This window comes from Cannabis sativa, chromosome 4, assembly GCF_029168945.1.
Source record: "Cannabis sativa cultivar Pink pepper isolate KNU-18-1 chromosome 4, ASM2916894v1, whole genome shotgun sequence".
NCBI classification, from domain to species: Eukaryota; Viridiplantae; Streptophyta; class Magnoliopsida; order Rosales; family Cannabaceae; genus Cannabis; species Cannabis sativa.
This window is the reverse complement of record NC_083604.1, coordinates 58,321,952-58,329,842: the sequence shown is the minus strand read 5'-3', so window position 1 is coordinate 58,329,842 and position 7,891 is coordinate 58,321,952. Positions and strand designations below refer to the sequence as shown.

Genomic DNA, 7,891 nt, shown 5'->3' with positions numbered 1-7,891 from the left:
CTATAATACAATGTTTTTTTGATCTCTTGTATAATCTTTGTAGCTGTGCTCGAGAAATTGTTGAAGATACAGTTGTTCCTATTGCTCCAAAGGAAGTAAATCACGGCTGCCATGGTAGCAACAAGAATCCGGTGCTTTTTGTCCCTGTCTATCTGCAGCAGCCATTGTTTCCAGCTATGGAAACCAGTCGGCCAGATCCGAATTCCCAACCAGTCGCTCACCATCTTCACCACCTGCTGTGATAACCAGCAATCAAATAACAGGTGGGCAGTGCTTTCTGGAACATCCTCACAAACCGGGCAGAATATATTGTCAAGCTTAATGTGGAACTGCTCAAACTTGTCACGAGTTAGCAGTTGAGAATTAATGGCTTGCCAAAATATGAACCTGTGCTTCGGCATGCTAATATAACAATTACCACATTATATTTATATGTTTGTATGTGTAAGTGTTTTGATTATTGATACAAATTCTATAATCTTTACAACTCTTCATAGAGTTATATTAAATAAACACTAGAATTTATTTCTATGTTTATAAATATTTGTTAATTCTAATACAATTATTGAGAATTTGTTTAATAAAAGGATCTTTTGATCTGATAGGGGTGGAGAAAAGTTAAGAAAACTATGCAGTTCAATGATCTTTTATATCTAATGATCTCTGAATTGTATTCAACTCCACATAATCTCTATAACACTTAGAGAATCATGATCTTTATAACCTTTAGGGGTGGATCATAATCTCTATATACTTAGGGGTGAAATTTATCCACAATACCCTATGTAACACATATTTTCTTTAAACATGGAAGTAATATAATGAATTAGCTATTATCATTATAAATCCTTGATCTTGATTGTATGTTCCAATTTAGTTTTCATGTTGTAGTAAATAATGATACCTATAAAAGTTCTTTGATAATGTATCACACTACCTTAATTGAGTGGGAGAATTTTAAAATTCTTTACCCATCTTCATTTGGTTGACACTTGTGATAGGAACTTAAGAACACTACTGAAAAGCAAATCTAACCATTCATGTGGATAGAAATAACTTATCAGAATTATGAGAATAAGATAAAAGAATTCTAGCACAGTCTATTCGAATGACTTGAGCCAAGATTTCTTAATCCTCATAACATTTTATGGTATCTTAATTTTGATTACTTAATCTCTAGCAAGTATTTTTCACTTCAAATACTAGTCTGCTATGTTGATGATTTAGTCTTAAAAGAAACTTATAGTTTCAACTAATACAATAAGTCACAACTAGATAACTCTCCAAACAATAAGAGGTTAAAAGTATTATTTGACCAGACATCTGCTATTGAGTGGGAGCTATCTGAGGTGTAATCAAATAAGGAACGTTAGAAGACATTCAAGAAAGATTTATGAAAGTGATCTATATGTTAGATATTAAGGAACTGTATATCAGTTTTCCTTATATCTACCCCAACTCATTTAAAATTTTGAGGTGGTGGTTACTTTGGGGGTGGAGGAGTTATTCTATAATAATTCAAGCTCTACCAGAGAAGATTTATAACATTGTCAATTCGAAATTACGAGAAAGTTATTTTACTGAATAAAATTCTACGCTGTATTATCTCAATTCCATATTTTAAAATATGAGAGATATGTCTTCTGTTTATTCAGATGCACTTTAAAACAGTAAGGATTTCAGTATCCCTTGATGAGTAATGCATATAGTAAAGGATGTTTCATAAATGTATTTATGAACTAGTTTCCAGAAGTTTGGGTGGATTCAAATATACTACACTTGATCTGAAGATCAAGCCAACAGATTGATTAATATGCACAGTTTGTTTTATGTTAGTGCAAGTGGGAGTTTGTTGGGTTTTGTGCCCTAAATAAAACCCTTTACAATCTGTTTAGTTATCAATATAAGAAATTTGAAGTGATTTATGTTTGCATGAATTTTACATGCTTATGGTTTAATATGTTTATTATGTTTATACAAAAAATCTGTTAAGTCTAGATCATATGTTTATTCACAATTACAATATTGTCAACACAGTGGAATGTGATTGTGATTATATGATTCAAAAGACTAAGTCCCTGTTTCATCAGTGTTTTGGATTTACACTGATGTGATAATCAACGATGATGTGTACTTACACTTGGAGTAAGTGTTATGTTCTTTCCAGGACATTGGTAAAGTATACTAGTTTCGAATGTATGGAGTATACATTGGACTAGACTGATATTGAACTTAGTTAAGATATTATAAACTTACCGTTATATCTTTCCAAGTCAATATCAGTAGTTGATCTTAAGATTAAAAGAATCTAAATCCTGATATGCTTAGGCTCAACTCAGGAGTGCTATTCATGTTCTTTGATTTATTAGTTAAGCCTACTTTTGGGTCAGGGTGATACGTATATTTTGGGAACATGATAGTGTGATTGAGTGGGAGTGCTGAACATAAATATGGAATCTATAGCTTCTACTGGTGTATAGAAGTCAAGTGATGATTCCCTTCGAGCTTAGCTAAATAGAAGTAAATGGATGAGCTCTTGTTTAAGTGACTAATTCTTAGATCACTAAACATCATTTACATGTAGCTAAGTGTTTTAAGGGGCCAAATACGTTGAGGGGTGAATGGTAAAATTATCCCATCTCGATGTAAATCATCTATATAGAGGATCTTTGATCACAATAAGATTATAACAATGGTTAAATGAGATAGCATATCTATATCGTGGAACATATAATATGCTCTATATAAGTCTGAGAGTGCAATTCTAAGTTCTAAGAGTGGATTCAACGAGGAATTAATAAGTAGGGATTTACTTAGTAAATTCGGTTCACTTATTGGAAGCTCAGTATATAGATCCATGGTCCCCATTCTAGTTGAGACTATACTGCTTGTAAGACTCAATGATTGATTTGTAATTAATCAATTATAATTCTAAAGTTAGACTATGTCTAATTTGTGAATTTTCACTAAACAGGGGTGAAATGGTAAAGAAAAGAGATTCTAGGTTTATTTATTAATTAAGAGACTCTACATGTCTAATTAATAATTAAATTAAATGATAATATTATTTAATAATCTATTTTAGTTATTAAATAATTAGTTTTGACATTTAAAAGGTTAGAATTGGAAAATTGGCGTTTTTGAGAAAATAGAAATAAAAATTGTGAAAACTGCAAAATCCAAGTGAGGCCCAATAGTACCTGTGGCCGGCCACTTAAGTTTCCAGTTGATATTTTCATTATTTTAATGCCAAATAGTTGCTAACATAAACCTAGTAGTTTCCTATAAATAGAAAGTGGTGGCTCAGTCAAATAACAAGTTTTATATGCCTTTTGGTCAGAAAATCAGAGATTGCCTTTTCAGAAAAACTGAGCCTTCCACTTCTCTCTATAGCCGACCCTAACTCTCTCTCTTTTCCTCTTCTCAATTTCGAAACCTTGGTGATAGAGTTGTGCCCATACACAGCAAGTGGTACCTCAATCATAGATTGGAAGACTGTGAAGGATCACACACAGAGAGAAGGACATTCGGGCTCAGATCTTGATAATACTTTGCGACAGAAAGGATACAAGGGTTAGAGATCTGAGTGGAAGGAGACATTATTCTGCTGCCATCAATGTAAGGTTTTCTTAACTTTATATGTGTTTAATTATCGTTTTAGAAAGTTCATATTTAGGGTGTTAAACAACATACTTGTGAATAGATCTAAGATCCTGGTAAAATAAAATCCAACAGTATTTACAACACTACTGTAAACAAACGTCTTGGATTCTGGTTGTTACTTTTCTTGGGTTCCTTCTTCTTAACTTGAAGATAATCTCTAATAAAGTGGCCTACCATACCACACTGGAAGCATGTCTTGGCCCAACATTCACCCTGATAGTGTTTCTTACCCTTGGGACACTCTAGGTATGACTTGAATGTATCACTACGACTTTGACGGCCGCCTCTATTTCTCCAAAATCTCTTATTTGATCCAGATGATTTGGAAGTCTCAGTTTTCCTTTTTTGATCAGAAATACCACCGTTAGTCCCCTAACTGAAGTTACCACCAGCACTAGGAATTGACATCATACCGACATCCTTAACATTTGCTTCTTAATTTGTTGTTCAACCTCCTCGACAATCAGTGCTCTCTCTACCACTTTCTTATACAAAGTGCCATGATCAGTGATAATCTTTAAGTCCTGACTAATCGTGGCATCCAACCTAGTAACATATTTTTGTTTTCGGGTAAAATCTGTTGGTACCAAGTCACCAACAAACTTAGACAGGAGATCAAACTCTAGCGTATACTCAACCACTGTCTTATCACCTTGAACCAGTTTCACAAAATCTTTCATATGAGTTGTACGAATGGCGATATTATAAAACTTTTCTTCAAACAAGTTCTTAATTCTTCCAAGGTCACCGTACAAAGGTCTTGAGACCGACCTACCAAATCCCACAAGTGGGAGCATGCTCTTGAAACATGAAAATGACAAATTTAACCCGTTCAGTTCCAACTACTCCCATATTATCTAGAATACAAGTAATGGTACTCATCTATTATTATGCCTTTATAATATCAGTGCCACTAAGGAATGTCAGAGGTTGCAGCTTGACAAACTGTTAAAAAACTGAATCTCTATGTGGTTGGAGAGCTGATCCAGGATTAGCTACCACTAGGGCTAGAACTAGAGGAATCGCTTGTTCTACCAGAGCTGCCTAAACCTATCTCCTAATTTGGCGGAACTCTTCTTCTTGACGAAGTATAATAGTTCGCATTTCGATAAACATTTGCTGCCAATCGACTAGAGGATTAGCATTATTCATCCCCGCAGTATTCCCAAAATTTTGCAGAGGTCTTGGCGGTGCTAGTGGATTGGCTGGATTATTATCTTGCTCTACAAACTCACTCTGTATGTTGATTTAGTAGGGTCCATTCTTTCAAGTAACCCTGAAATCAACAATACCAGTGAGTCATGCGCCAATTGTACAGTTACACACTTCATGCCAAAACCCTAACTAACATACACAATTCTTTTCGAAATATAGCAATTACTACTCACAATTCATAATCATGTTTCTCATTAAATATATATTATCTTCTAAATGCTCATATGCTGCCTATTACCATTTGTAACGTCCCCGCTTCAAGCCTCCATTAGTCCCATATACCCACAAAATTATGGCTCTTATACATGAGTACGTCACTATGATTGCTTCTTAGAATGACGACTGATCCTACAAACTAACACGAGTATTTTTAGTGTGCTTTGTCCTCACTCTCACGCTTCCCAAAAAAACTTCTTAGGAGGTCACCCATCCTGAAATTACCCCAGGTCAAGCACGCTTAATTGTGGAGTTTCTTTCATGATGGGCTACCAAAAAACAAGATGCATCTTGTTAATAAAGGTAGTGCCAATCAATCCATTTAAGCCATATTCAACTATGTAGTCCCAACCAACACAGTCTTAGAATTATTAAACTTGACCAACTGACCTTACAAACTAACATGATTATTCCTAGCGTGCTTTGCCCGCACTCTTGCGCTTCCTGGGAAAACTTCCCAAGAGGTCACCCATCCTGAAATTACCTAAGCTCAAGCATGCTTAACTGTGGAGTTAGTTCATGATGGGCTGCTAGAAAACAAGATGCACCTTATGATGTAGGTAGTACCAATCAATCTATTTAAGCCCTCTTCAGTTGTGTAGTCCCATGCTTACATATTCTCAAAATCATCACACTTGACCTTCCTCAGGTGATGTGGAATTGCACAGCTTACTCGACATTTCTCCTTACAAATCATGGGACTACTGACTGTCACAATCACCCCTTCTTTGGAGGTCCGATGTCCTCGTGCCACACTTTTGGTTGGGTCAAGGCTCTGATACCAAATTGTAACGTCCTACTTAGAGGAACACCGCGTGTAGTGATTACAATATACTAATCCCATTAATCGGGTTCCATAAGCCAAGTGATTTAAACCAAATATTAAACTTAATTAAATAAATAACTTGCAATAATACACACTTTATTTTAAACCAAAATATTTAAAGTTACATATCTGAGATCTCGTAAAATTTGTTTTCAAAATATTACAAGTTATTTCATACAGGCCGACCTAACAGTAAAATGGAATTTCTATACAATTCCCTAATAGACCCAACCCTTGTGGTCTAGCTTGGCCAGAACATGTACAAGTCATCTTCAAAACCCTCGAACTCATGGTTGCCTGCACAAAAGAACACCTATGAGCCAAGGCCCAGCAAGACAGTATAATAATACGATATGAACAATTATAATAATTACATTTCATACATCACGCCTCTGCGTATATAACTATGCCACCACACTATATCGCATTATTTCATATATAATAATGTCATTATAATTAATCTCTATATAACATAGACCTACGTGTTACGCTCACACACATTTTCTTACATATAAGGTCTTACTAGGGTTTATCTCAGTTTTAGTGATCGAGTCTAACCTAGTTATGCCTTACTCACATAACTCTACTCATTTATTCACTTAACATATTATTGCCTATTTATCACAGTACGTACTTAGGGTAATAATCCAAATTCACGATTTATAATAGCAATCAAACAACATATAATTGTGCCACTACGCTATTCTCCATATGCTTAGTTCATTTTCTTACCTAATTTTTAGTGTATGTTGAGAAATCTCAATCTATAGGTAATTCTGACCAAGCGTCGGTATCCCTAGTCACCATTTTTGGGTTTCACAAAATAGGGTTAATCACCAAAATCATATTTATCAACAATTCACAATTCAGAATTCAACCCTAGACCAAGTAATATATCTCGAAACGAGCTTTCTGATGATATATAGAACGTCCAAATCGGAGTTTGAAGTCAAAATTTATGCTTGAAACAAAACGGGTAAAATTAAACTCTCGCCGCATATTGGCTGCGACCATTTATCATCGCTGCTAGATATAAGCTCACTGCGACCAGATTGGGCAAGGACTAACCCTTATTCTGGGTTCGAGCCTCTCACGATAACCCTATATCTAGTCGTGGCGAATGGGCTTAAAAGCCCAAAAATGCCCAAGAAACAAGTTTTTACAAAAACAGAACATTTACCATTTCATATCAAAATCTAACAAAACTTAGTAATTGATTTCTGTACCAAACCAAAGTGTTTTTAAACATCCATACTTCAAATTATCATGCTTAAACACTTCAAAAGAAATAACTCAAAATCATACAATTCACAATCATCAAAATCTTTAAAGCCCCTAAGAACACCAAATAAAAATCATGGCAAAAATTACATTAATCACAACATCAATACAACTAACAATTAACCCAAATTTAGATTCAAGATCAAAAGATAAAATCACAAAAAAAATCTAGTTTTCCAGTCCATAAACTTCATTTTAAGATCATTTACACAAGGCATACAATAACATACTAATAATCCAATTTATGAATTTAAAACAACAAGAAATTATAGAAATTGAACTACCTCAAGTGCTCCTCAGTTGGTACCAATAATTTCTACGAGATTTAACTCCAAGACACAAATTTTTTAACCAAAATCTCAAGAAAACCAAAGAAGCTTCAATTGGTGAGAGAGAGAGAGAGAGAGAGAGAGAGAGAGAGAGAGAGAGAGAGAGAGAGAGAGAGAGAGAGAGAGAGAGAGAGAGAGAGAGAGAGAGAGAGAGAGAGAGAGAGAGAGAGAGAGAGAGAGAGAGAGAGAGAGAGAGAGAGAGAGAGAGAGAGAGAGAGAGAGAGAGAGGTGGGGGATGGGCTCAAACCAAAAAATGATATTACTTTCTTTAATTTTCACATAATGAAACATATAATCATTTATTACAGTTTGGTCAAATGACCATTTTTCCCTAAGGCCTATATAAATATTTACGTAATCA

General features: G+C 34.7%; 1 long non-coding RNA gene across 1 annotated transcript; it reads right to left on the bottom strand.

Annotated features, from left to right (window-relative positions):
- Nucleotides 1–5,999: 5,999 nt before the first annotated feature.
- On the bottom strand, nt 6,000–7,676 carry LOC133036533 (uncharacterized). The gene is made up of 2 exons (XR_009687146.1): nt 7,486–7,676; nt 6,000–6,217 (listed from the first exon to the last, which is right to left on the bottom strand). It is a non-coding gene; the product is annotated as an uncharacterized LOC133036533 (long non-coding RNA).
- Nucleotides 7,677–7,891: the final 215 nt, after the last annotated feature.